We start from the raw sequence: 26,981 nt of genomic DNA on the forward strand, positions 1-26,981 counted from the left end.
ATGCTCTGTTGCCTTCTGGGACTCCACACTGTCCTGGTTTGCCTCCTGTCTCTCTGGCTATTCATTCCCTCAGTGTCCTTTGAGGGATCTTTTCCTTCTGCCCAATCTTTAGTTTTCGAATTCCTCAGGTTTTGATCCTAAACCACCTTTTCTTCCTACTCTACTTCCCTCTGGGAGATCTCACCCACTTTCACATCTTCAAACACTCTCTGAATATGAGGATTTCTGGTCCTGCATCTCTAGATAAGCCTGGTCTTCTAAGCGCCACACTGCCACATGCAGCTCCTGTTGGCTCTGTCAGCCCCCTCAGCTCCATCCACCTCTCTCCCTCCTCGACCTTACTCCTTTGTCCCTCACCTGGACAACTGTGGTGGCCTCTAAGACACCTCCCTGCCGCACTCTGATGTCTTCTGCACTCAACTGCTAAAGCGATTGTTTGTCAACACAAATCAGATTCTGTCATTCACCTGTGTGGAACTCTACAGTTGTGCATCATTCTTAGGGTCAAGTCCAATGTTATTAACATGGCCTGATGGGCACTGAATGATCTGACTCCTACTCATTGCTTGGGCGCTTTGGCTTTCTTTCAGTTTCTTGAATTTATCAAGTTTCTATCATCCCACATTCCATTTGCTCACCAGGAGTGCCCAGTCATGAGTGCCATGGGCTTTTCCGTTGTGGTACTTATCACAATTGCCACTAGATAATTATTTGTTTTCTGTTTTAATTTTTTTTTTTCAGAGACAGAGGCTTGCTGTGGTGTCCAGGCTAGAGAGCAGTGGTGCTATCATAGTTCACTGCAGCCTTGACCTCCTGGGCTCAAGTGATCTCCCACCTCAGCCTCCTGAGTAGCTGGGACTGCAGGTTTGTACAACCACAGCTGGTCAATTATTTATTTACTGTCCATCTCTCCAGTGGAATGCTCCTGAAAGTTAGGTATCATGTCTTGTTCAACTCTTTATCCTTATGCTTAATGCTGGGCACCATTTTATTTGACTCAATAAAGACTTCTTGAATGGATGAATAAAACAGTGAGGGGAGAGGGGGTGTCAGGATGGAGAGATCCTGACATTGAATTTTTGCCTGAATCTTGAAGGTGTTTGCTTAGATTGGTGCCTGGGAACAGAAGCTATGCCCAGCTTTCTGCCAGAGGTAGATCTTAGACTCTCACAGAGGGGACTGTCTGTACTGAGGTCTCGGGTGGCCCAGGGGACAGCATTGTGTATAGGAAAGTACAATGACAACAACTCTGTGAGCCCCTGGACTTTCCTGTTGGGTTCAACAGAGGGGAAATTGTGACCTTCTTTTGTTTTGACATGTTATCAGTTCGTAGTATAATGCTGTAAAAAGAGATGAGTTCAAGCAACAAACAAACCTCATTTGAATTCTGACTCAACAGGCTAATAGCTTGTAATGTCAGGCTAATTATTTAACTTCTCTGAGTCTGTTTTACAGGGCCATTGTGAGGATTTAATGAATAATCCATGTTAAATGTGCAGCTCACTGTTTGGCACATAGAAAGAGCTGCCTAATTGTTGCTGTTGTTGCTGCTGTTATTATTATTATTGGTCCCAGCTCTCTAACAACAAATGATTTGAGGCTAGGCTGCTTCCTCTAGCTGTAAGATCATCATCTTTCTGGGGACAAGATGACCTCTGCAGTCTCTCCAGCTCTAGGATTCAATAATCAGGGGACTTTTAGATCTCACCCATGCTGGAACTCTTCGAAGCATTTCCATGGGCAAAGAATAACTTCCTTTTGCAGCCATGCTCAGATGGATTGTTCTGGAACATAAGCAAAGATGACACATGTAGGAGAAGAAAGTGCAGTTCAGTCTGGCTTGGACCTTCCTGGAATCTGGTACTTTTGGGTGGGACAGGAGACAGATGTTCCATGACAGCCAACATCATGTACTTCAGACTTTCTGGGAATGATGGCAGGAGAGGAACCAGAAGAGCAGGATGACTTGAATTTATTTTCTTGGAAAGACGGTTTTGTTGGCAAGACTCATGCCTGGCCTCATAAATGGACTGGGAGGCTAATGGACTAGGAAGAACTGCTCTTGAGCCACTCCCTCTCTGCTGGTCAGACCCAAGAACATTGCCTCCAAGAGCATGGACCCTGGCCCCAACACATACTCGCTCTCCCTTGAGATCTCAGGCTGTCTTTCTGTCCCTTTGGTGATCTGCCATTCATCTGATATATGTGTAATTTGAATCCATTTGGATGAAATTGTAGAGGAGGAAAAGAAGAGACTGCAGAAAGGAACAATGATGTTAAGTAGGGAGAGATGGGCAAAGCATGGAGGTGGCTTGTGCAATAGACAAGCTTCAATCCAACTGAGTGACAGTAAACCCTAAATTACAGTAGTTTAATCAAAGTGAAGATTTATCAGTCTCTCACATTAAATTGTAGGGAGGCAGACCAGAGTTGTAACCATGACTCTGCAATCATCAGGGACCACCCTTGTTCTATACCCCTCTGCCATCTTCAATATTTCTATCTTGTGGTCCAAGACAGTGGCTCCAATTTCTGTCATTACATCTGCACTCTAGCCCACTGGAATAAAAAAGAAAAGGGGAGGGAAAGGGCGCGTGCCTTCTCTTTAAGGACACTTCCCAGAAATTGAACACATTGCTGCAACTCATATCCCACTGGCCAGTACTTAGTCACATGGCTGCATCTAGCTGTAGAGGCACTGGAAAATATGTCTTTATTTCAAGTGGCTGTGTGGTCGGCTAATTTTTACAGTACTCTGTTAGGTAAGAACAAGTATCAGAGGAAAATTAGCAATTTCTTCCACCCTTGAAAACAAGAGTGGACATTACAGATTAATGCAAAAGAATAGCCACAGTCAGCCTTGGGTGTAAGTTCTGAGCCAGGCAGCAAGAGCCGATTGGAATCTTATTCTGACCAGATGCCAGCTGGGCAATGCTGGGCACGTTGCTTAATCTCCCTGAACTTCAGCTTTCCCTTCTGTAAATAATAGTAATACCAATGACTTCCAAGAATTGTAAACAGAATGAAATGAATGATGTGTGTAGAGTGCTTCGTGCCCTTTTGCATGTAGTCAGGGGCCAGCAGTAAATATTGAAGATGATTCTATTTGTTTTGGATGCACAGCCTCCCCGAGGATGCTCTTTTCTTTGGGATTTCTAGTATCATCATTCTTGTGACTATTACCCACACCCTTCAGAAAAGCCATCATTTTCTCCTAGATTAATCTCTTTTTTGAATTTTGAATTATCCTAAAAGCCAAGACCTCTATTCTGTCAGAGCAGAACAGAGCCTTGATGTTCCTAAAGAAACAACTTACAACCAGAAAATATCATCAGTAAATTCCCTTTTCACTGTTGCTTCATTCTCTCAAGCGTGTATGTAATTTAGCCTTAATAAGTGGTTATTGTCCACTTACTAATAGCTGCTTATAAAAAGCACGCCTGTGGCCTGTGGTACAGGCATAGAGCCCCAAGAACAGCTCCAACCTCCCCTTGGCCTTTTCCTCCACGGAAAAGCCAAAGTCTGACTTCTCTAAGAGGATTGTAGGAACTGCTAGTCATTGAGGGAAAGGGGCCTGCCTAGGTTGGCTCTCCCAGCTCCATCCCAATAATGAACTTGACCCTAAGATGCAAGGTGTACGAGTAATTCACATATCTGCTGTACCGACGTCTTCTGCAGACTGCGGATCCTGCCCATGGGCCACATGTGCGGCTGGATGGAGGCAGGGCCATGCCCTGGGTGTTTTCTTCACATGGCACGAGTAGTGTTGTGTGTGATTTCTGATAAAACTGAAGAATAGCCAATGATATTTGACATTTGTTTGGAGTTTTGCAGTTCAAAAAGCATTTTCGTATGTCAGTAAAAATAGCAAGGAAAATACTAACCATTTATTGACTATATATATATATATATATAAATACATACACTAAGTATTTTGTGTACATAATCTCAAAATTTCACATCAAGTATTACTGACACTATTATATACCAATTTTACAGATGGGTAGATTGAGGTTCAGAGAGTGGCCTCTCCAAAGACACAAGCTCATGGGAGGCAACTTTCGAAAGAGGCAGGCTTGGGACTCTGTGCATATTCCTGATTCCAGTATAATCTTTTTCTTGTAAGGAAGCTAACTAAGTAGAAGCAAGAAGCGGGCAGATCCAGGCTGTATGAATGTTAGAAACATTTTAGGAAGATTCCGCAGGCTCTGATCAGCTCAGGAGCTGCTCCTCTCTTGCCTTCTCCAGGCTTCTTACTGAGCTGGGGTTCAAAGTTTCCGGGCTGGAAGGTGTTGGAGAGATAGAAGCCCCCTTCAATAGGACAGTCCCTAGCTCAGCATGATTGGTCACTTGAGTTAACAGCTTTGCAAACACTGTTTCATTGAGTTCTCACAGCATTCTTGCAAGGCAGATATTACTCTCTATTTTACAAATAAGGAAACTGAGGCTCTCAAATCCTTACGGTTAATACCCGAGAATGCATAGCTGATTTGTGGTAGATCCAGGATTTGTGTCCTGGCAAATTAGTCAGATTCTGCCCCTGCATTTAATTGCTACAATAAATGCAAATAAAGTACTGATCGCGGTGAATCACCAGGTGAAAAGCTAGGGAACTGGAATATAGCAAGCACTCAGCAAATGGTAATTACTATCTTATCAACAGACTTTCAGCTCATTGCGGGCAGGGACGGACCATTCTGTATACATCTTTCTAGGTCTCTAAGTGGACAGTGCAGGACCGAGCTGTCAATGCTTTATACTCACTGGCTATGATGACTTCAGAAGTAATAGCATCCGTGGAGAAGGGTTGATGGTACGAGTACAGCCCAGCTCATGGCATGCAACATGAACATATTTGGTGATGATTGACAGCTCAGCTGTCCCATGGGAACCCAGCTGGCCAAGCTTAGAGTCTCAGGCTCTCCAGGGAGTGGAAGAGCCTGGGAAAATTTGTGATGCGGAGCAGAAGGGTCATTCCCAGCTGTAAAAATTCTAAGATTTGGTTTCCAGAGAAAAGAGAGAGGAGGATATGAGTTGACTGAGTTTTGAGACCTCAAAGTAACCACAGGGTTTTCTTAATTCTAGCAACCAGTCACGGACTGCAATGAGGCAGCAGGGAGGCAGGAGAGACACAGCAAGCATTCAATGCTCCTTTAGGGAGAGAGTGTCCAAAAATTATTACAGCCTAATCTCCCTCCCAATAATTGTAGAAAACAACTATGGAGACTCACAAGAACAAACACTGTATGTTTAGACCCAGCGTCCTCCAGCATTGGATTGGTGGCAGCTTCCTCCCAGGGGCACAGCTGTCTCCTGTCTTTACAGGGCTTCCCTAATTTCAATTCTAGCTCCCAGCTTTCCCTTGGTCCCTCTTCTATTGGGCTTACTTTTACTTTTTTTTTTTTTTTTTTTTTTTTTAGACACAGTCTTACTCTGTTACTCAGGCTGGAGTGCAGTGGCACAATCTCAGCTTCACTGCAACCTCTGCCTCCTGGATTCAAGTGATTCTCCTGTCTCAGCCTTCTGAGTAGCTGGGATTACAGGAGCCCACCACCACACCTGGCTAATTTTTGTATTTTTAGTAGAGACAGTGTTTTGCCATGTTGAGCAGGCTGGTCTTGAACTCCTGACCTCAGGTGATCTGCCCTACTCGGCCCTCAAATTGCTGGGATTACAGGTGTGAGCCAACATGACTGGCCTAAGTTCACTCTTTAATGAAGGGGAACTCCTAATGAATCAACACTAACTGTTTGCCAAATACCCCATAGGTCAGACGTCACTTTTGTCATGAAGTTTGCAGACTACAAGTCAAATCAGAAAAGTTGGGCAACTTTCAACCATCCGCCTTAGCCAGAACTGGCATTCCAGGCAAACTCGGGGCCCATGTGGTCCACCGAGAAAGTATTTATTTGTTTTTGGTAATGGGCCTTCTCTGTCTTTAAATGCTAAAGGGAGTGAAAGGGGTTTCTGAAAGATTTGTTTTAAGGTGGGTTTGAAAGCTGCCCTCTTTTGCTCTGTTTTTCTTTTTAGGCAGCTTTGCACAAGGGCAAGCCTCCTGCCAAAAGGCCTCGTAATGCCCCTCCTTAGGGACTGAATTTATCCTCTCAGCTGTCCCTTGTAAATTTATTCCTGTGTGAGATTTTTCCCAAACCATTCATTCCTCCGCTTAGCTCAGGCAGCTGGAATGCAGAAAAAAATACATTTTTTCTTTTTTTTTTGGCCCACAAGAATGTGCCTTTTGTGTGCTGGGAGGGGCTGGGCTAAGGAGAAAAGAAAACAGTCATGTGCAATGATGCACACACTCACACCAGACTACGATGCACACACTCACACCAGGCTGCGATGCACACACACACACCGGGCTGCGATGCACACACTCATACACACCAGGCTATAATGCACACACTCACACCAGGCTGTGATGCACACACTCACACACACCAGGCTACGATGCACACACACCAGGCTGCGATGCACACACTCACACACACCAGGCTATGATGCACAAACTCACACCAGGTTATGATGCACACACTCACACCAGGCTACGATGCACACACTCACACTAGGCTGCGATGCACACACTCACACCAGGCTGCGATGCACACACACACACCAGGCTATGATGCACACACTCACACCAGGCTACAATGAACACACTCACAGACACCAGGCTATGATGCACACACTCACACCAGGCTACAATGAACACACACACACACCAGGATATGATGCACACACTCACACCAGATTATGATGTACACACTCACACCAGGCTATGATGCACACACTCACACACACCAGGCTATGATGCACACACTCACACCAGGTTATGATGTACACACACCAGGCTGTGATGCACACACACACACCAGGCTGTGATGCACACACACCAGGCTACAATGAACACATTCACACACACCAGGCTATGATGCACACACTCACACCAGGCTACGATGCACACACACACCAGGCTACGATGCACACACTCACACACCAGGCTACGATGCACACACTCACACCAGGCTACGATCCACACACTCACACACCAGGTTACAATGCACACACTCACACCAGGCTATGATGCACACACACACCAGGCTACAATGCACACACTCACACACCAGGCTATGGTGCACACACTCACACCAGGCCACGGTGCACACACACCAGGCCATGGTGCACACACTCACACCAGGCTATAATGCACACACACACACCAGGCTATGATGCACACACTCACACACCAGACTACGATGCACACACACCAGGCTATGATGCACAGACACACACACCAGGCTCTGATGCACACGCACACTGGGCTACAATACACATGCACACACCAGGCTATGATGTGCACACACACATGCACATACACACACAGTGAACTCTCATGCACCTGCACACACTGGGCTATGATGCACACACACATCAAACTATCATGTACACACACATGCTGAGCTATGATGCATGCATGCATGCACACACAACCGGGCTACAATGTGCACATACACACACACACTGTGCTATGATGCACATACACACATCAAACTATGATGTACACACACATGCTGAGCTATGATGAATGTATGCACACATACACACACACACGAGGCTATGAAGCACGTGCACACACACGGAGCTACAATGCATATACACACACATAGGACTACAATATACACACACACCAAGCTGTAATGCACACATACACGCCAGGCTACGATGCACTTGCAGACACTGGGCTACTAACAACCCCGCTGGGGCTGGGGGCTGCCCTGGGTGGTGAGAGTGGCTAGGGGCCCCTGGCTACCAGTGCCCAGTATGGCTTTGGTGTGGGCTGTGGGCCCTCTGCCTGGGATGTGGCCAGAGCAACACCTCACTGGTTGTTTCCACAGTAACATCACAGTTTCACTGGAATGGAAAGCCACAGTGATTTGGAGCCAGGAGAGGCTTTCCAGCTGCATGTGTGCACAACGAGGGTCTGTGGGGAGAGGGGCGCTGGGAACTTTGACTTGATTTTTCCTTGAGTGATTATGGTCTCCCAGGCAGGTGAGGGCTGTGGCAGGAGCTGGAGGTGACATATGTGCTAAAGGAATTCAGGCTGCCTGAAGGGCAGGGAGAATTTTTCTGCAAGCCACGGTGACTGAGGGGGCCTGGGGAATTTGGCAGGTATGTGAGCCCACTGACCTCTGCCTCCTTTGTGTGGCCATGATGTTTCTCTGCCACAATATCCCAGCACATAGAGAGGATGGGAAGTTTAGCAGCAATGGCAAAAGAGTCAAGGACAGGAGTTTGCCCCATTTTCTGGAGCAACCAAAAAAACCCAACCATGTGCCATGGAGCAAAGAGATTCTGTGGGATGGTGTACGAGCAAGAGATTAGAAGTCCGGGAGTGTGGCTGTCAGATCCTAAAGCCACAGTCCAGGTAGGAGGGATTCACCCCAGCACCCCAGTTCCAGGTTCACAACTACGTTCATAGTATTTTGCGAGGGTTTCTGCCAAGAACTTCTGCCCTGCCAAGAATCCTAGTCTTCTTTTGGGAGCAGAGAAACAATTTTAAGAATCAATGTGCCTACAGTCATAATTTTCTGCCTATAGAGTAGACACACTTTTTTTTTTTGGTGATGGTGCTACCTTTGTTTTTATTTTTTTTAGAGTCAGGGTCTCACTCTGTTGCCCAGGCTGGAGTGCAGTAGTGGGACCATAGCTCACTGCAACCTTGAATTCTCAGACTCAAGCAATCCTCCTGCCTCAGCCTCCCAAATAGATAGGACTTCAGGCATGCACTACCACACCTGACTAGTTTCTTTTTTATTTTTTGTAGAGACAGGGTCTCACTATGCTGCCCAGACTGGTCTTGAACTCCTGGCCTTAAGTGACCCTCCACCTCAGCCTCTCCAGGTGCTGGGATTACAGGTGTGAGCTGCCAGCTGACAAGCATCACTTTTATCCCTACAACACAAGAAGATTTGGGGAACTTAAAATGTTGTTCAGATTTTTCTTGTATTTTCAAGGGCCTGCCATGAGTCTGGTGGCCAGAGCTAACCTGTGTGGCTGTAGTTTTAGGGACAGATCACTTCTTCTAGTTTGAGCTCCTTATGTGTCACTGGGTTGATGGGGCCCAATTGACTGTAGGCTACGCCTACGAAGAGGCAAAAAAGAAATGGATAATGAAGACTCTGTCTTTAGGGACTTGGCTGTCTTATGCGAAGATAGTAGGAGCTGAAAGGCAACATCAGACTGGAGAACAAGTGAGGAAGGGGTGAGTGGCAGGCTTCCCAAGCCTCCCGGACCTGTTCAGGAAATGTAGTGTGGCTGGGGTTCTGCCTTTCTCATGAGCACCAAGTAAAGGCAATACGGCAGATCCATTGGCCACTCCAAATAGCAAGGGGCTAGAATATTCACCCAATGGTCCAGGAAGGGACTTTTTGCACTATGGAGAATGGGTAATACTCTCAATATAACTTTCCTGGCATTGTTCATGAGCAAGATGGTAGCCTGTCTTTCCTGGTCTTGACCTCCCAGAAACACCAAGCAATTTGAACACCTGTTGTCAATTTCAGTGTGCCATCATTGGAATTAATGGGTTTAAGAGCAGCTATAGTTTGTTTCTGGAACTGTAATATCACTAATGGCTAAGAACACTTGACATTAATCAGACCTGGATTTGTCCTGGCTCTCCCACTTATATGGTCATGCAAACTTGGAGAAGTTTCCTGTTCTCTTAACAACTTAATTTCCTCAACTGTACAGACTAAATGTAATAATATGTGTGAAGCACTCAATTAACATCAACTATTATCATGACTGGTTATGAAATAATTGATGCATATCAGAAATCATGAGCTGCAGATCCAGAGGCCACATCTGCCATTCCCCAGATGGGTTTTATTTGGCCTGTGCAGTGTTTTAAATAACATTGAGTTGGTTGCCAACATTTTAAAATTGGGAAATTTCACATAAAAATCTGAATTTGGGGCTTATATTGAAAAATCATTAGCTCTGACAAACCTGGCACCGATTTCTTGCGTGGTAACAGTGGGTTAGCACTGGGGCTGTGCAGGGCTGGCAACTTTCCAAGGCATCTGCACCTCTAGTTCACCATCGCCCGGTCCTCTCTTTGTGTTACCTTCTCCCTGTGGACACATGTCCTTGGGTCCTATATGTGTAGGGTCCTGTAGGATTCTAAAATTCTAGTTATTTCGGCTCACTGATGTGTAGTAACGGCTTCTGGCACTCAGCAAGAAAATGCAAAGATTATCTTGCCAACAATGCTTCTACTGCTTAAATGAAAGAAATCTGGTAGTCCTTGTCTGAGACCCAACAGAGTCGGTGCATTTATTGCTCCCTCTGGGAACCAGAACCTGCTGGTTCTAGAAAGTGCCCCTCGTCCATCCCTGCTCACTGGTTGCATCAATAGCGTGTCTTCTTTGTACTCCCCCTGAAGTGTAGGATGCTCATGACCTTGGCCTTGCAGTTTGGGTAGGTGCGCCTCCTGTCCTGGTGCTGACATCTGGATGATTTATGACCATCATTACCCTTTCACTGGACTCTTGCTCTTTGGAGTCTCCAGAGCTGCCTGGGCCTAGCGCCCAAGAACTTTGCTCCTTGCGTTAATGGCAATGCTAGACATATTCTACTGGCTGTGGCCCAAAGGCACTCCTGGTGCCTGTGTGGGAAGGGCCATGATGGGAAGAACGCTCCTTGCTTGCTCTCATTCTCCCAGCTTTTTATTTTTTATAGGCTGGAAGTGGAACTGCAAGAGCAGAGAGGAGGAGAAGGCTCACCATGAAGACAAAAGAAGTCCTGAGCCTTGGATTTGCCTCCTCTTAGGGCTGTTTTGTGGACCCACAGATTCATAGAAGTTCTGTGAGGGCTGACTTCTCCCCTTCTGCCCCAGACGGATCCCTTAAGGTGGGTGAGCCCTGGGGAGGCGCTGGGTTTACTTGTGGAGAGAGTCCTCAGGGTCAGGCCGGGGAGAGCTCATGCAGCTGTGCCTGCAGGTGGATCAGTTTCTCTGATGCATAATGAATAATGCTGTGCGGTTTCTGGCCTGGCCCATCTCCACTCTCAGATGAAGGTTTTCAGTATTCTTGCAGGCTCTTGGATATGTGGACAGTGGGAAATAGTGGGGTTGCGATTGGGAAATGTGACTCTAATGACTCTTTACCTATGTGTTGAATTCTCTAACCTTGAGGGTAGATGTACCATACATTTGGTTTTGTAGGTTTGTGTCCGAAGGTGAATAAGAGACTCGTTAAAAGAGCTTTGAAATTCCTGCTATAACCTCTATACAGTGGGAGTAGAGCAAACAAATTCTCCAAAGACCTGAGGAAAATACCCCTTTGAGCAGAGTCAAGCTTGCTATTCTTTAAATTCCTTCAACTGGCTCAACAGGAGACGAAGGGGCAGCCAAAAGTCACATGTCATTTTCTGGAGGTTTGATAGCCTGAAGATAATCCTTTCGGGTGTCCCCTGATTTAAAGACGAAGAATTTTCATGCACTAGAGGTTGAGTTTACTAATTCTGAAGGTCTGGAAATGAATGGCCTTGTCTTCTCTGACTGTCCAGCTACTTGGCATTATGTAGCCAGGCCCTTCAGCTGACTAAGGGTTGTGGAACTCACTGGCCAGAGGGACACATGAAGAAGCTGCTCAGAACCTCCTCTGTCTCCCACAGCCACAAGAGACGGGCAAGGCAAGAGCCCTAGAGCCTGCCTAACCCATGTCTCTGCAGAGCTTGGGTTCTGTCACACCGAGTGTGGATCGTTTTCCACCACAAACTCTGCACCCGCATCACTAGAGACCTCATGAATAGAGATTCTCAGGTGCCATCAGTGCACCGAGTCAGCCCTCTGGAAGAGAGCCAGAGATTGCACTTTTAACAAGCACCCCAGGTGCCTCTGAGCTGAAGAACCACCAGTCTCACGCGTGGACTTTAAAATCTCATGCAGAGAATGTTTCTCACTGCTCAATTTAAAACCCTTTTTAATGGTGTCTCTGCTTAGAGTGGAGACATTCCAGGAAGAGAAAACTAAGCATAGGGAAGCTAAATACTGAGCCCTGGAGGGGTCAGGATATGTGCCTCATCATCATCTCATGCTGTTTCACACCGTGCTCAGGTCAGGTGAGTGACAGCCCCATTACCTGGGATGCCTGCTGTGCGGGAGCTTCTATAACCTCCTCTGGATGACCCAGCTAAGCCCGAATTGTTTTTTTAAAGGCTTGACCCAAATGCACTCTGATTCCAGGTGGAACACATTTTCACGTAAACCATCAAATGCTTGCTCTGAAGGGAATTTAGAGATCTATTCCAGAGCCCTTATTATATATATATATATATATATATATATATATATATATGAGGAATTACAGGTTAGAAACAGACAAAAAAAGTGCCATGATGATAAATTCCTAAATGTACATTCAAGGAGCTTTGTAGAGAGAGGAACTTGGGAGGAGAGGAAGCAACTACAAACAAGATCAATTTCACCAGATTCAGCTGATGACTGGGCAACAATGGCCTCCAGCTTCCTGAGAATCCCTTCAAGGCGGGGGCTGCACTCCCGGCAGGGACTGTGCCACTCCACGTCCTCACTGGACTCCTCACGCCTATGGCCAGCTTGCCTGGCCCTTCCCCACCTAGGAAGAAAACTTCCAGGCTCTTCTATCAAGAGATGCACCCACCCTAATTTGCATGGGCTTGGATTTATTCTGTAAATATTGAGTGCTAGTTCTGTGCCATTAACAGGAGAGATGGGAGCTACTCTTGCAGAGCTGACTGTCTTATTCTAAACTTATTAAATTCTGTTTCTGTGTTTTAAATTGTATAGTTTCTGCACGGAGAGAAAATCTTGGTGCTTTGGAGTTGGGGCAGTGGGTGGTAAGGAAGCCTTTTCTGAAAGGGTCACAACTGAAGTGAGAGTCGAATGAGAAAAGGAGCTGTTGAGAGAAGAGGCTCTGGGAACAGCAACTGCAAAGGCCCTGAGCACACTGGTTCTGTTCCAGAAACGCAGAGCAGGGCAGTGAGGGCGGAGAAGGCCCTGACCATGTAGGGCCTTGCAGGTGGTGGAAGGGGCTTGAAACTATGAGGGGACCTGATCTGATTGAGTTTCTAAAAGTTCTTTCTGGCTGTTTTGAAGACAACAGATAAGGTGAGGTAAGGACAGGAGCAGGCACAGCATTTAGGAGGCTATTGTGTCTGCAGGCAGAGCTGGCGAGGCTGGAGCCTGGGAGGTAGGAGAGGACGTCCAGAGGGTAGGTGAGAGCGGGACACGTTTAGGAGAGACAGCAGAAAGGGTTTGATGACAGAGGGCTTCTTATATGAAAACCCTGGCAAGAGTATGACATCCATTTGAGAAGACTGGTGTTTTCTAGTCACCTCAGCGTAAGCCTCGGAAGGGTGCGGTGCAGCACTGCATACAATTGGTGAGTCAGCTCTTCCTCTGAAACAGCAGTTCCCTTACCCTCTCCCAGGCACCCCTTCTCCAGGCTCAGGACACCCAGAGGACTGGTGCCTGGGCTGCAGCCAGCCTGACCCAGCTCTACAGAGAAGCTCACCCTTTATAGATGTCCCAGAGGGGCCCCCACTCTGCCCTGCAGTCAGCCTCCTGGGCAAGCGGGGTCAGGTCAGTGCATGTGCCTGTCCTTCTCTGAGCATAAAAGGGGAGTGTGGAGGGAAATGGTATTTGAAACGTGGCAGTGGGGACCTGCACAGACATCTTGAACCATCCCTTTGGCTTTCTACTTGCCAAGTTGTTTCAGGGTCCAGGGTTTGTGATTCATCTTGAATGGAAACACTCGTACAGCACCATGTGGCTCCTTTCCACCCCTGGCTGGGCAGCAGTGACCCAACCAGCTCTGCACTTTCTTTCTCCCGTTTTAATGTATCCATGGGCACCTGGGGTCTCCCTCCTCCAGGGTTTCCTGAAACATGATGCATTCAGCCCTTGTAGAGTTGCTGGAGGAGTGGAAGGAAAACAAAGGTGGCTCTCGAAGCCCCAGGAGTTGACCTTAAATCCTGAGACTCCTGGGGTGTGCAAAAGTCTGAGGGGATGGCCAGACTGAAGTAAAGCAGCAAAAATCTCTGCTTGTCAGGAAAGCAGCAAGAGCCGAGTTCTACACTAGCAGCTGACTGTCCGGGGGCAGGCTGCAGCGGCACAACTGCCTTGTACAATGGCATAGACAAGCAGTATCGGTGACGCAGCAGACCGCTGGGGACCCGGGAGCCAGCCTGCAGCCGTAGGAGTCCTGTGCAGAGCAGAGGAGAGGGTGGTTTGGAAAGCACAGGGCCCCCCTCTTTTTTTGGTGGCAGGGAGCAGGTGGGGCCTAATCTGGGTGAACAGAGTCTGCATTCCTTCTGCGCACTTTGCATTGGTCTTAATTGGTTCTGCTGGGATAGTCACGAAAGCCTGATCTTCGATGCAGGTAAAGTGGTCCATGTTTCATGTGCACAGCTCATTTAATCTTCATAGCAACCTTATGAAGTAGTTATTACATCTATTATCATCACAGAAAAGAACACTGAGCCTCAGAGAGGTCAAGCAATTGGCCCAAGATCACACAGCCTGCAAGGCAGAGATGGGACTCAGACTCTGGTCTGTTTGGTTCCCATGTGCCTTACTACTGTTATACCCACCCCTCCAGGTAAGATTGGGAACCAGCTGTGGAAAGACTTTAATAATCGGATGGAGGGACTGCCAAACTCTCCCTGGCAGGATTGATTTTGCAGGGAGACTGCGAGCTTAATGAGAGCAAAACTCAGGCCTTACACGCCTTCGTGTGCCCTGCAGACTCCAGAGGAGCTAGGACGTAAGAGGCAGACAAAAGAGTGATGTTACTGCTGTGAACTTTCATTAGGATGTGTAGAGTTCTGTTATATGTTTGGAAAAAATCCATCCTCTCAAGAGGCTATATAATGCTCAGAACAGCTTTAGAAATTCTCTTTGGAAATTGCTTTCTGAGCCCCAGGCACATAAATAATATTTTTATATATATCCTCAATCATGGCAAGCCTTAGTCCTTTGAGGGTAGCTTGGAATTCTGTAGGAATCTGAAGGTAATTCAGAGCCAAACTTGGCGAAGGGGGTGAAGTGTCAGTTTCAGATTCGCAGTTTTATTCAAAAACGTCTTGATAAAGCAACAAGGCTGATGGTCGTGAGCCGCTCACAAGCCGATTCAGAAGACGTTTTTCTGCTGTAGCCAGCCATGCTTCTGTGACTTCACTCACACTTTCCATCTGAGTGGAATAGCTCACCCTTGCCTCTTTCACACTCAGTCCCTCCATCCCACACTCTACCCTTTCTCCGAATTCCTGTTCACTGTTCGGCGTCTTCCCCAAGGGTTAGTAAATGGCCTCACAGCTGAAAGTGCTTTGCTTGAAGCATGCCCTGATTCTCCCAACGTGAAGGCCATGCTTTCACCCTGCCTTTTCACCTGTGCTGCTCCTTGGGCTCTTCAGAGGCGCTTTCTTCTGCCTTGCTGTTTGTCTGTGTTCTCCACTGGACCGTGAGCTTGCTGAGAACAGTGTCTGAGATGCTATAGTCCCAGGATTTGCAGGCTTTGCTGAATTGACATGGGTAAATGTACTATTTTGAGTACATTTGCAGGAAAGGGCGAGGTTTGTCCTGGAGAGGGAATTAGGTCCAGAGACACACAGTGTCCCACCGTCCAGGAATTCGATGCCTACAGCAGGTGTCCTCTGGCTCCCTATCCTGCCCTTCGCTCACCCGGAGTTTGGTAGCCTGATTTTGAAGACATATCCAGAATGGCTGGAATTCTCAATTCTCAGGAGGTAGGATTTGGAAAAAAACAGAGGGTGGAGCATCAGAAAGGTGAGAGGAGAAAAGACTCAGGGCCCCAAACCCATGCACCTCAGGTGACAAAACCAACAGACTGTCACTAACCTCCATCCCAAAGCTTCAATAAAGAAAAGAGGTAAAGATCTGCAGCTTTCTTGGCTGCTGGGCTGATCAGCGTGGTGCTGGTGTGGACGCAGCAAAGCATTTGAGTCATGACGCCATTCGGTCACACTTCACCCTGATTTCACTCTGCTTGTTATGGTCTGAACTGTGTCCCCTCAAAATGTGTATGTTGAACCCCTAACTGCCAATGTGACCCTTAGAGAGGTAATGAAGGTTCAATTAGAGCCCATGGGTGTGGCCCTAATGCAATATGACTGCTGTCCTTATTAGAAAAAGAGACACCAGTAATGCCATTGCGCAAGGAGTCCAGGCAGAGGGCAGCCTTCCGCAAGCCAGAGAGGGAGGCCCCCAAGGAACTAACCCAGCTGGCACTGTGGTCTTAGACTTCCAGCCTCCAGACTGTGAGAGAAGAAATTTCTGGTGTTTTAACTACCTGTCCTGTGACATTTTTTTTTTTTTTTTTTGGCAACCCCAGCAGACATTGCTGTTTTCATTTTCTTCTCCATCCTTTTCTTTTTCCTACTGTTTTATTCCCACCTGCTCAATCTCTCTCTTTTATTATTTTATTCCTTTGTAAAAACAACAACAAGAGTATAAACTGATTTGGAGACCATGGTTTAGAATTCTACTAGATAAATAAAAATCAGCAAACTGGACACATGGATTTCCATAGTTAAAAATCTTCTATCTGAAATCTTGTTTCCCAGGCATGAGTTCCATCAGAACTTTTTTTTTCTATGCCTATAAACATAAATATATGGTTACAATTGCATGCTGTTTCAGTCTGATGGGTCCACCCTTCCTGATATAATTCTGTGCTTTTACTCAGTTCTAATGTGACTTGAAACTAAAATGATTTAAAAATGTGAATGAATTCAGCCCTCCTTAACTCAAGTTGGGGGTGTATTTTCCTCTGTGTCTCTTGTGTCGTCCACCCAGGAACTTCAAGCACGAAGAAATGGTCTCCCGAAGGAAATTCTTTGCCATTCTCTAACTTGAGTATTCAGTGATTTCTGGACTAGAACTCGCCTGTTACAGAAATGGGAAAAATATGAGGACACATGCAATAAAAATAAGAAAAAAATTGGAATGAAGAGGAGACACAACCTAAGTAAAATTTAATTTTCATTTTGGCTCATAGGTAATTTTATCCTGGAGTGTGCTAGGGACAGTGACGGCATGCTGGTTCACTAGAGTAACTGAGTGAAAACATAATGATGATGAAAATATAATTATAATTTTTAAGAAATTCACCTTGTGGCTTTGTTATCTACAGATGATGTCATTAAAAGTTGTGAGAAATAAGTATTACTAATTCAAGTTTATAGATGAGAAAAAGGAAGATGAGAGGAGATAAGGGATTTGACCAATGCTAATCAGCGAGTAGGTGAAATGACCAGCATTGAACATCTGACTCCGAGTGTAATACATCTTTCTCTGGTATCTACAGGGACTTTGACTTCTTCTTCTTTTTCATTCTCTATTCTTTGCCTTCTGGGATACCAATTGCATGTTTGTTAGACCTTCTCTATGTGTTTTGCATTTCTCTTATAATCTGTCCATTTCTTTCTTCCATGTGGCTTTCAATATATATACATATATATATTTTCTATTGGCATGTCTTTAAGTTGAAGAACCTGACTTCTGCTATGTTCAATCCACTGTTAAACTCATCTAGGGAGTTCTTACTTTTCAGATATTGCAGTTCTAGAATGTTCATTTGCTTCTTTTTTATAAATTCCAATCTGCTGTCAAAATTACTTATCTTTCCATCTGTTTTTTCAAGCGTTTCTCTATTTTTAAAAAGTATTTATAATAGTTGCCTTCAAATCCTTCTCTGCTAACTCTAACTGTTGAATATTTTGTGCATCTGCTTTATCATGTGCCTTCCCATTTATTGTGGGTCCCATTTTCCTACTTCTTGTATCTCATGACTCAGGGTTGTTTTTCCGACATTGTTGTTGTTGTGTATAAAAGGCCCATGGCACTAAAGTTGATATTCTTTTCCCCTAGAAAGACTTTGCCTTTTCCTTAGCTAGGCAGACAGTACAGGGGCCATCACTTGATGCTATGAGGAAGTGAACTAGGTCATGACTGGGACTGCAGCTGGATGTAGTTCACTCTGGTTTTGACCATCTCCCAAGGAACACATGGGACATGGGTAGCATGGGCCCCTTTTACTAGTGCAAGCTTGTCCAACCTGTGGCCCAAAGGCTGCATGAGGGCCAGGATGGTTTTGAGTGCAGCCCAATACAAATTTGTAAACGTTCTTAAAACATTGTGAGTTTTTTTGCAAATTTCTTTTTTTAGCTCATCAGCTATTGTTAGTGTTAGTGTATTTTACATGTGGCCCCAAGACAATTCTTCTTCCCTGAAAGCTGAGCTCTTTAACGTCCACATCATGTGGATTCAAAATCTGCCAAGTGTTCTGATGGGGGCACCTGTTGGCTGTGATTTCCAGCCTCTTCCTCTAGTGTGACTTTGACTCCTAGGCATTCTGAGACTATGGGATACTTCACTCTTCCTGGCTGGCTCAGCCCCTCAGTGTCCTGTGCCACTCCAGATGCAATAACTTGCTCTGCAGGGAAGGTCGGCCATGCTTAAGGACTCCTGGATGTTCCATTCTTGTGCCAGCCTGCAGGGCCCTGGGTCTCCTCTCTCTTCTCTTCTGCTCACACTAAGCCCACTCCTCATACAGCCTCAGCAAATGCCCCTTGGAAAGAAAACTGCCGACACTCTTATTTCACTCTGTGGGAGCTAGCCCCTCTGGAATTTTCATTCTTTCAGTCTCCTTTGTCTCTATGATTCTCCATACTGTTTATAAAAACATAATTTTTGTGATACATCATTTTCCCCTGTAGCTGCTGCAGTCAGAGGAATGCCTTGCTAAATCTTACTCAAAGGCAAAAGTTGAAAAATTGACTGTTAATTTATTTTTTCATCAGTGAGGGCACACTGAGTCACATTTTTTTGCCAATATTTTATTATAAAAATTTGCAAACATACAGCAAAGTTGAAAGAAGTTTACAGTCAACAACCCACATACACAGCAGTGTGTCTGTAACTGGCTCTCTGAAGGGAAAACAAAAAAAATCTCATTTGTGTTGTTTGCTGATTTCTGTGGTTTAAGTGTTTTCATCATTGTTCATTTCAATTTACCAATGTGACTGGGGAGCCTATGTGAGCCAGCTCAGGCCCACCACTGCACGGAGCCATCACTTAGAGTTTACCACAAACATCTTAGGGTGCTTGTTGAGTCTTGTGGGTATCATGCTCTCTATCCACTGTCAAACATCTTGTTTGTTGATACATTGATAGTGGATAGAAGGCAAGATACACACATATAAGTTGCAATAGAAGCATGATATAAATATAAATTGTAGATAGAAGCATAATTCTTTCTACTTCAACATTAACTAGAGTTTATTATTTGTTTTTTACTAACTTTTTAAATAATTTTTTACTATTTGTTTTGATGTAAAATGAAATCTTAATCTTAATTGTACATTTACCATGTTTTGACAAATATATATGCCTGTGTAATCCAGCCCTTTTCAAGATATAGAATACCTCCTGGTCAACATGGTGAAACCCCGTCTGTACTAAAGATATAACAAATTAGCTGGGCATGGTGGCGCGTGCCTGTAATCCCAGCTACTCAGGAGGCTGAGGCAGGAGAATTGCTTGAACCCAGGAGGCAGAGGTTGCGGTGAGCCAAGATTGTGCCATTGCACTCCAGCCTGAGTAATGAGTGAAACTCCGTCTCGGGGGAAAAAAAAAAAAAGATATAGAATACCATTACTCCAGAAATTTTCTTTAAGCTTGACCAAATAAAACTTTCAGCTTTTTGGGACATAGATTGTTATTAAACCAGGCCTCCTTCATTATACTTGACTAAATGATCATTTTACCCTAAATGCATGTCTTTATAATTGTTCAATTTTACACTCACCAGGATGAATGATCAGAAATTTGCTAATACATACCGGAAGGTAGATGCACCATAATAGTCTAAAAGCTTCAGTACCCAAGTGTACACCCATGTTGAGTCATGCCAAGAAAACATCACACATTAAACACAGACCAAACCCATAGTCCCCAGGAAACAAGGGGACGTACAAGCAACCTCACATCCATCCCTTCTGATTCCTTGCAGCTCCAGCTCCCACACAAAGTACATGTGAATCATTCTGATAATAATCCCATGACATAGTTGTCATCTCAAAGAACAAGCCTTTCCAACCTCCTGCTCCGGCTGATTCTGACCACACCTCACTTGGCAATATATGTATTTGGCTTCCACCTGCCATAAGTCAAGGAAAAATATCAGGCAATGGTGGAAAACAAAATCCAGGAAAATACTCACCAAGAAAAAGGAGAAAGCAATCATTTGCCTTCAGTTATGGGGAAGGACATTTTAGGCTCAAGTGGTGAGAAGTATTGGACAGTGTTTCAGTCTCAATCACAAAACCATGTTCCAGATGAGGAAGGCAGGTTTGGAGAAGAGCAAATAGAAATCTCTCGCCTGATGGACCAAACTAGAAAACATTTCAAAAACAATTTCATGTATTTGAGATATTAACCATGACAGTAATTGGGACATAGGTCTGTCTTTTATTATTTGAGAGCTGCTAAGATTATGATACCTTGCCCATATGTCATAGCTGATGAAGCTTTTGTGCTTCACAACTTAGATTCTACCACTAACATCTCACTCGCCAGACCTGTAAGAATGGGTGATGGCAGATTTCTTTGGTCATTAGAGCTGTGTAATAATTAAATGGTTTATTGCTAGAAGGTTCCATATTTCATGACTTCATAACCACATGACTCTCTAGTGACCAGAATTTCCAAGGTGAGTTTGGGTCATTTTCTTTTACTAAATAAAAATATGATACCCAGAGATAAAGAATATTCAAGAATTTGTTATTATTTTGTTCATTCAACAAATGTATGTATTTATATATTTACTTCTGGCTTCTTTTTCACACATCGACAGAGTTATGCTTTGTAGAAGAATAATTTGCGAATAATACCATTTCCCTGCTGTTGCACATTTATGGCGTTTCCAATTTCTTCATATGACAGGTATTGCCACAATAAATAACAAGGCATAGAAAGCCTTCTCTGTACTTTGAGTTATTACTTAAGCATAGATTGAGGAGTATAAACTTTTTTAATACCCTTGAGCAACATAAAAAAATCCCCTTCCTAAAAGGTTGTATCAGTTTACAAATCTACTTTTAAAAGCCTCTGAGTGTCCATTTCACTGCACCCTTACCAGCACTGAGTGACGATAATATATTGAACATGTCAAGGTTGAGTAGGTTGAGTAGCGTATGCAGATCCAGGCTGGATATTACCATGCCAACTTTGGAGAATGTTCTGAAACAGGCCCTGATCCATAGGCTTAGCTGGGTGAACTTTAAGGTCCCAGCTGACCTTTTATGACTACATTTGCAATCGAATTTTAATTTTGACACAGCTAGTTATAGTATGATTGGTTTAATAATAGAGCATTTCCATTAAAAATATGCAGAAAATGCCTTAATTAGTTCATATGGCAGATATTGGCAAAATCTTTTGGTTTTCAGGATTTTTTGAAGGCTAAAGTGAAAGTGCTTACAATGAATTGATTTAAGATGGATGTTATATATATGTGTGTGTATGTATGTATATATTGATTATATATATATGTGTGTGTGTGTGTGTGTGTGTGTGTGTGTGTGTGATTAGATAGACTTGCTTGGGCTGCCATAACAAAACACCATAAACTGGTGACTTAAACAATAGAAATTTATTTCTCACAATTCTGGAGGCTAGATGTCTAAGATCAGCGTGCTAGCATGGCACACTGTTCCTGGCTTACAGATGACTTCCTTCCCACTGTGTCTGTCAATGAGGAGTTAAATGAGAACAGAATAAAAGGAGAGGAAGAGTTGGAGAGACAGAGTGGGGAGGGTTGGAGAGAGAGAGACCTATCTGTTTTTTGAGACAGAGTCTTGCTCTGTCACCAGGCACCATGCTGGAGTGCAGTGGTGCAATCTCAGCTCACTGCAACCTCTGCCTTTCAGGTTCAAGCAATTCTCGTGCCTCAGCCTCCCAAGTAGTGAGAACCACAGGCGTGCACTACCATGCCCAGCTAATTTTTGTTATTTTAATAGAGACACTATTTCACCATGGCCAGGATGGTCTCAATCTCCTGACCTTGTGATCCACCCACTTCAGCCTCCCAAAGTGCTGGGATTATCGGCGTGAGCCACTGCACCCAGCAGAGAGAGACGTATCTTATAAAGCCGTAGTACTATTGGATTAGGGTTCTACTTTTAGGACTTCGTTTAGCCTAAATTACCTCCTAAACATTCTATCTCCAAATGATAGTCACATTGGGAGTTAAAGCTTCAATGTATAATTTTGGGGGAACATTTTAATCCACAGCAGTATGTATCTCCAATAAAAATGTGTTGTTGGGATAACAGTTGAACAACACTAAAGCATATCTTTTTGAGTATAAACCATCAAGTTGATTGTTTTCAGTCTCAAGTGTTTTTCTATGATTTCTCATCAAATTTTCCTCTAGGTCACCAGGTGGGATGGGAGGCCAACTCTCTAAGTCAGAAGAGGTAAGCAGTTGGTACTGAGGAGTTGAATTTTTTCCCATTTTGTTCCCTTCAAATTCAGGATTCATGCTAAGACCTTGTTATGGTTATCCAGTGCTGCATAACAAATCATTCCAAAATTTAGTGGCTGAAAACAACAGCAATCATTTTATTATTTGTCATGGTTTTTGTGGGTCAGGGATTTGAGCAGGACTTGCCTACATGATTTTGGCTTGAGGACTTTCACACGGTGGTAATAGATGAAAGCTGAAACTGGAACAGAGGAGCAGATGTGGCTGGAGCAGCAGGAACTGGCTGGGCATCTCTTCCTCTCTAGATAGACAGTCTCAGGGCCTCTCCATGGGGTCTTTCTACAGGGCTGATTGTGCTTCCTCACCACATGGTGGCTCAGGGCCGTCAGACCACCTTGATGGTGGCTCAGCACTCCAGCACAGTGTCTCAGCACTCAAGGTAGAAGCTGCATCATTCTCTAAGGCTCTAAAGTCATGTAGCATCACTTCATCAGCATTCTGTTTGTTTTAAGTGAGGCACAAGTCCCTCCAGATTCAAAGGAAGAAGAATTAGACTCCATCCTTTAATAGGAACATGGCAAGATTCTAGAAGAGCAAATGGGATATGAGTCATTGTTGTGTTCATCTTTGAAAAACACAATCTGCTACGAAGCCCCCTTCATGGAACACCCAGATCTGAGAAAGGAGTGCTTTCCACTGAAGTCTCTGTGGCTAGTCCCAGTCGAAATGTAAATTGTTCTGGGTACCTCTTTCAATCGAGATGTGTGAAAAAATGTGGAAGCTCATCTTTGGAAGAATAATCATAGAAACTAGCTTTATTTATCCTGGGTAAGAGCTGTAAGAAGTTACGGGATCACTATCCCAGCACATGTGAAGGAAGGGAACAGGCTTGTCCTGGGGTGCTCCAGAGGGTGAGTGGTACAGGGTTTTTCATGGACCTGGAGAAACTCAGAGCCTTCCTTGGCTGATCACTCTTTTTTTTTTCTCTTTTTCAGCTTGATGGAAAAACAAATGACAAATAAAAGTTGTATATATTCAAGGTATACAATGTGATGCTTTGATACATTGTGAAATTATGACCTCAATCAAGCTAATTAAGATATTCGTCACTTCCTGGAAGTATCTTTGTGTGTAGTGAGAATACTTATAACCTACTCTCCGAAAATGTCAAGCATGCAATCCATTAACTACAGTCACCCTGATGGATAAGAGATCTCTTGGTTAGTATAAATAGAGCAAGCATTTTCCATAAAAATATGGAAAATAAACAAGTGTTTTCCATAAATAGAGCAAGTATTTTCCACAAAATATTACTAAAAATATGCAGGAAAGGCCTGAATTAGTTCATATGGCAGATACTGATGTAATCTTTTGGTTTTCAGAATTTTTTGAAGACGAAAGTGGGCATGCTTACAATGAACTGATTTAAAAGTGGTAACAGTTTTACATGTTCTGCATACAATTTTCTTTTTATGAGTATCCTGTCTGTGGGTTAAAATATATCTACAGAGCAACCTCTCCTAACAAGAGGAAATTTCAAACTGTTAGACTTGGTCAGATAAATGAATACTAGAGGGGCAACTTACTCCTGTTCATGCCTTAGTTTCCTCATCTGTGAAATGGTGATATTAATAATACTAATAATATTCAACTCATGGGGTGACTGTAAGAACAAAAGGAGTTAATTTCAGTGTTTAGAGGAGTGCCTCACATGTAGCAAGTACCATGTAGATGCTCGTTAAATAAAAGTTTGAAAACTATGAAGGAGCCTCTCCAAGAACGTCATGAATGGGCGCTTGGTCTGGGTCGTCATAAGCAGAGGCTGGAAGTGATACATGCTGTTGAAGAGATTGTGCATGGGGTGGCCCCTCCTTCAAAAGATATTCTAAAAATCTAAGACTTGAAGCTGCGGTCGCCCTACCTGCTGGGTGGTGACTGATCGTCTAGACTGGAAGTTCGCAAACTCTTCTGCAAAGGGATGGGTAGTAAATATTTTAAAATTGTGGGACATCCAGTCTTTGTCACATCTATTCAAGTCTGCCATTGTAGTGTGAAAGTAGCCATGAATGAAATGGACCGTTGTGCTGGGCTGGGCCCAAAGTCCATAGTTTGTTGCTGCTTCTCTAGATCCTGCGGGGCCTGAGCAAGTGAGCTGGAAATAACATGGCTGTTGAGGGTGCTGAAGAACAACAGAAAGTGAGAAGGGAAGGGAGATCGGAGTAGCACCCCTACAATGCCACCTCCTTCCTGGGGTGAACTCACTCAGACATTGAACAGGTTCGCTGCAGAGATGACTGAGACACTTGGAGCCGTGTGCCTGCAGAGACTCAGTGGGGACCATGTTAGAAATGGGAGTAACAAGTCATTCCTTCTTACTCTGTGTTAAAGCTGAGCCTTTCATTTTCCTGTGAATCAGCTCCAAGCCCCTGGAACAATGCTGTTGGTTCTGCGGATGCCCAGCAAGCCCTTGCTGACTGTCTTTATTTCTTCACCTGCAATAAGATCCCCCCAGGCCCATATGGAAACATAAATGTTCATGAGGGACTAATTCAGTGAGACTCTTCCAGGGGAAGTTTAGTCCCCGTGGGAAGTGATTACACACTGATGGAATTTTTGCACACTGGATGGAAAGATGATCTTTGCCTCTTGGCTGTGTCACAGTAATAAGTGGGAGACTGATTATTTCTAAGAGTGCAGTTCTTCCCGGCACTGATAAGAATGGAATGCAGCGCTACCATGGAGATTCGGGTCACTAATTAGTCCCAGAAGCCTCTATGCCTTGAATCACTGTTATATTAATTATGCATCAAATTAGAATGTTTGCAAAGGCTCAGAGCCAACTGTACTGCAGAACCCGGTGACGGCATGGAGAGATCAAGGACTGTCCCGCCCAGCACACGGCAGGGACCAGCAGACAAAACCACACGGCCTGCCTGAGCATGCAGTGACCCTGCCTGATCTCTGATACAGCTGTTCGCAGCTCCTGCCAGACAGCTTGTTATCGGCACAGGGTGAACAAAAGAAGGAAAGGAAGAGAATGATGGTCTCCCCTCAGTTCCACAATCTAAGCTCTACTGCATTAATACCCAGCTAAGAAAAGGCACAGAACAATCATTTGGACACTTTATTTCCATGGTAACAAATAGAAGATTTTTCCAGATGTTTGCTAACATCATGGAGATAACACGTCTGGACCTTTGTCTGATGTTCAGTTTTTATAGCTGGGGAGACATGGCTTTAGCTTTGGGTAAGCTATTCTATCTCTTCCTCCTCTTCCTCTGACTCCTTCTCCTTCTTGTGTTCTCCATGATCATAAAACCAAAATATACTTGATGCTGCGTTGTAAAATAAACAGATGATAAATAGCAGTCTCTGTGACTGTTGGGTTATAATTCCATCAAGGGCCGGGGTTTAAGTCATAAACCACAAGAAGTGAAGCGTGACCCACAAATAGCCTTCAGGATGGAATTACAGCCCCATAATTCAGAGTGGACCTTTGAAAAAATAATTCCTAAACTTACTTTAATTTGGGAAAAGAGCCATGACAGTGTTGCTGTCTTCTCTGATCAGTTCGTCGGTAGACAAATTACTCCTGTTTGTTAATCTGACGGTATTTATTAGCATTGGGGTGAGCACCCAATCTGTTTTCTAGGAGGTCGCTGTTGAAACCAGGTGGCAGTGCCCAAACAGAACCAAAGAAAAGGAAACTGGAGTCTCGAAGTGAGAAAGTCCTCACCACAGATGAAAATCAAGGAGCATGAGATGAGGAGAGACATTCATTGCTTTGGGACTGACGAGAAATACTGATTCCTGACCACAGGAGTAGTGGCCGAGTTTGAGTTTTGCATGGAGTGTGACATAAATTCCATCCCTGTTCTGCATCTTACTATTTCTCTAAATGTCTTTGCTATTTTCAAAACGGATTCTGCTTGATTTCATAATTCATTAAAGCAAGTTGATCTCATACAACCCAAGAGTTATGGGCTATTTCATGATGGTTCTTGCATGATGAAAATAAATTCTCACTTATTACAGAGAAAATAAACCAAATCTGACAATTCTGTAGAAGGTGGATGTTTAAATGGCAGTTTCTTGTGATCATAAAGTAAACCATCAAAATCCCATAAGGTTTCTCTGCAGCCTAGACATTAAATAGAACAACAAATGTGTGAGGGTTGGCAAATGGTTCAAATGGTAAGGGCTTAATACATGGTCATTCAGTGCCATAATTTGTACCATAAATATCAGAAATTCATTATGTGCTTGTGTGTTATTAGCTACTTCCTCAATGAGGCTGAAGACGAGAAGAATAAGGATCTCATTTGATGTGTTGTGCCTTTCCACATAGAGAATGCAGACTATTGTTTGAAACAGAACCTACAGCATGAAGAAAATAAAAGCAATAGAAAACAACAATTTAATATAAAC

General features: G+C 44.2%; 1 long non-coding RNA gene across 3 annotated transcripts; it reads left to right on the plus strand.

Moving 5' to 3' along the window:
- Window positions 1-796: 796 nt before the first annotated feature.
- On the plus strand, window positions 797-26,747 carry LOC141584845 (uncharacterized). 3 transcript variants are annotated; one of them, XR_012518060.1, is made up of 7 exons: window positions 797-864; window positions 10,744-10,914; window positions 11,228-12,126; window positions 16,862-17,033; window positions 20,922-21,010; window positions 22,503-22,545; window positions 23,549-26,747. It is a non-coding gene; the product is annotated as an uncharacterized LOC141584845 (long non-coding RNA). The 3 variants fall into 3 exon arrangements; XR_012518059.1 differs by having other exon boundaries at window positions 10,744-12,126; XR_012518061.1 differs by lacking the exon at window positions 11,228-12,126.
- Window positions 26,748-26,981: the final 234 nt, after the last annotated feature.

Source organism: Saimiri boliviensis, chromosome 6 (genome assembly GCF_048565385.1).
Source record: "Saimiri boliviensis isolate mSaiBol1 chromosome 6, mSaiBol1.pri, whole genome shotgun sequence".
NCBI classification, from domain to species: Eukaryota; Metazoa; Chordata; class Mammalia; order Primates; family Cebidae; genus Saimiri; species Saimiri boliviensis.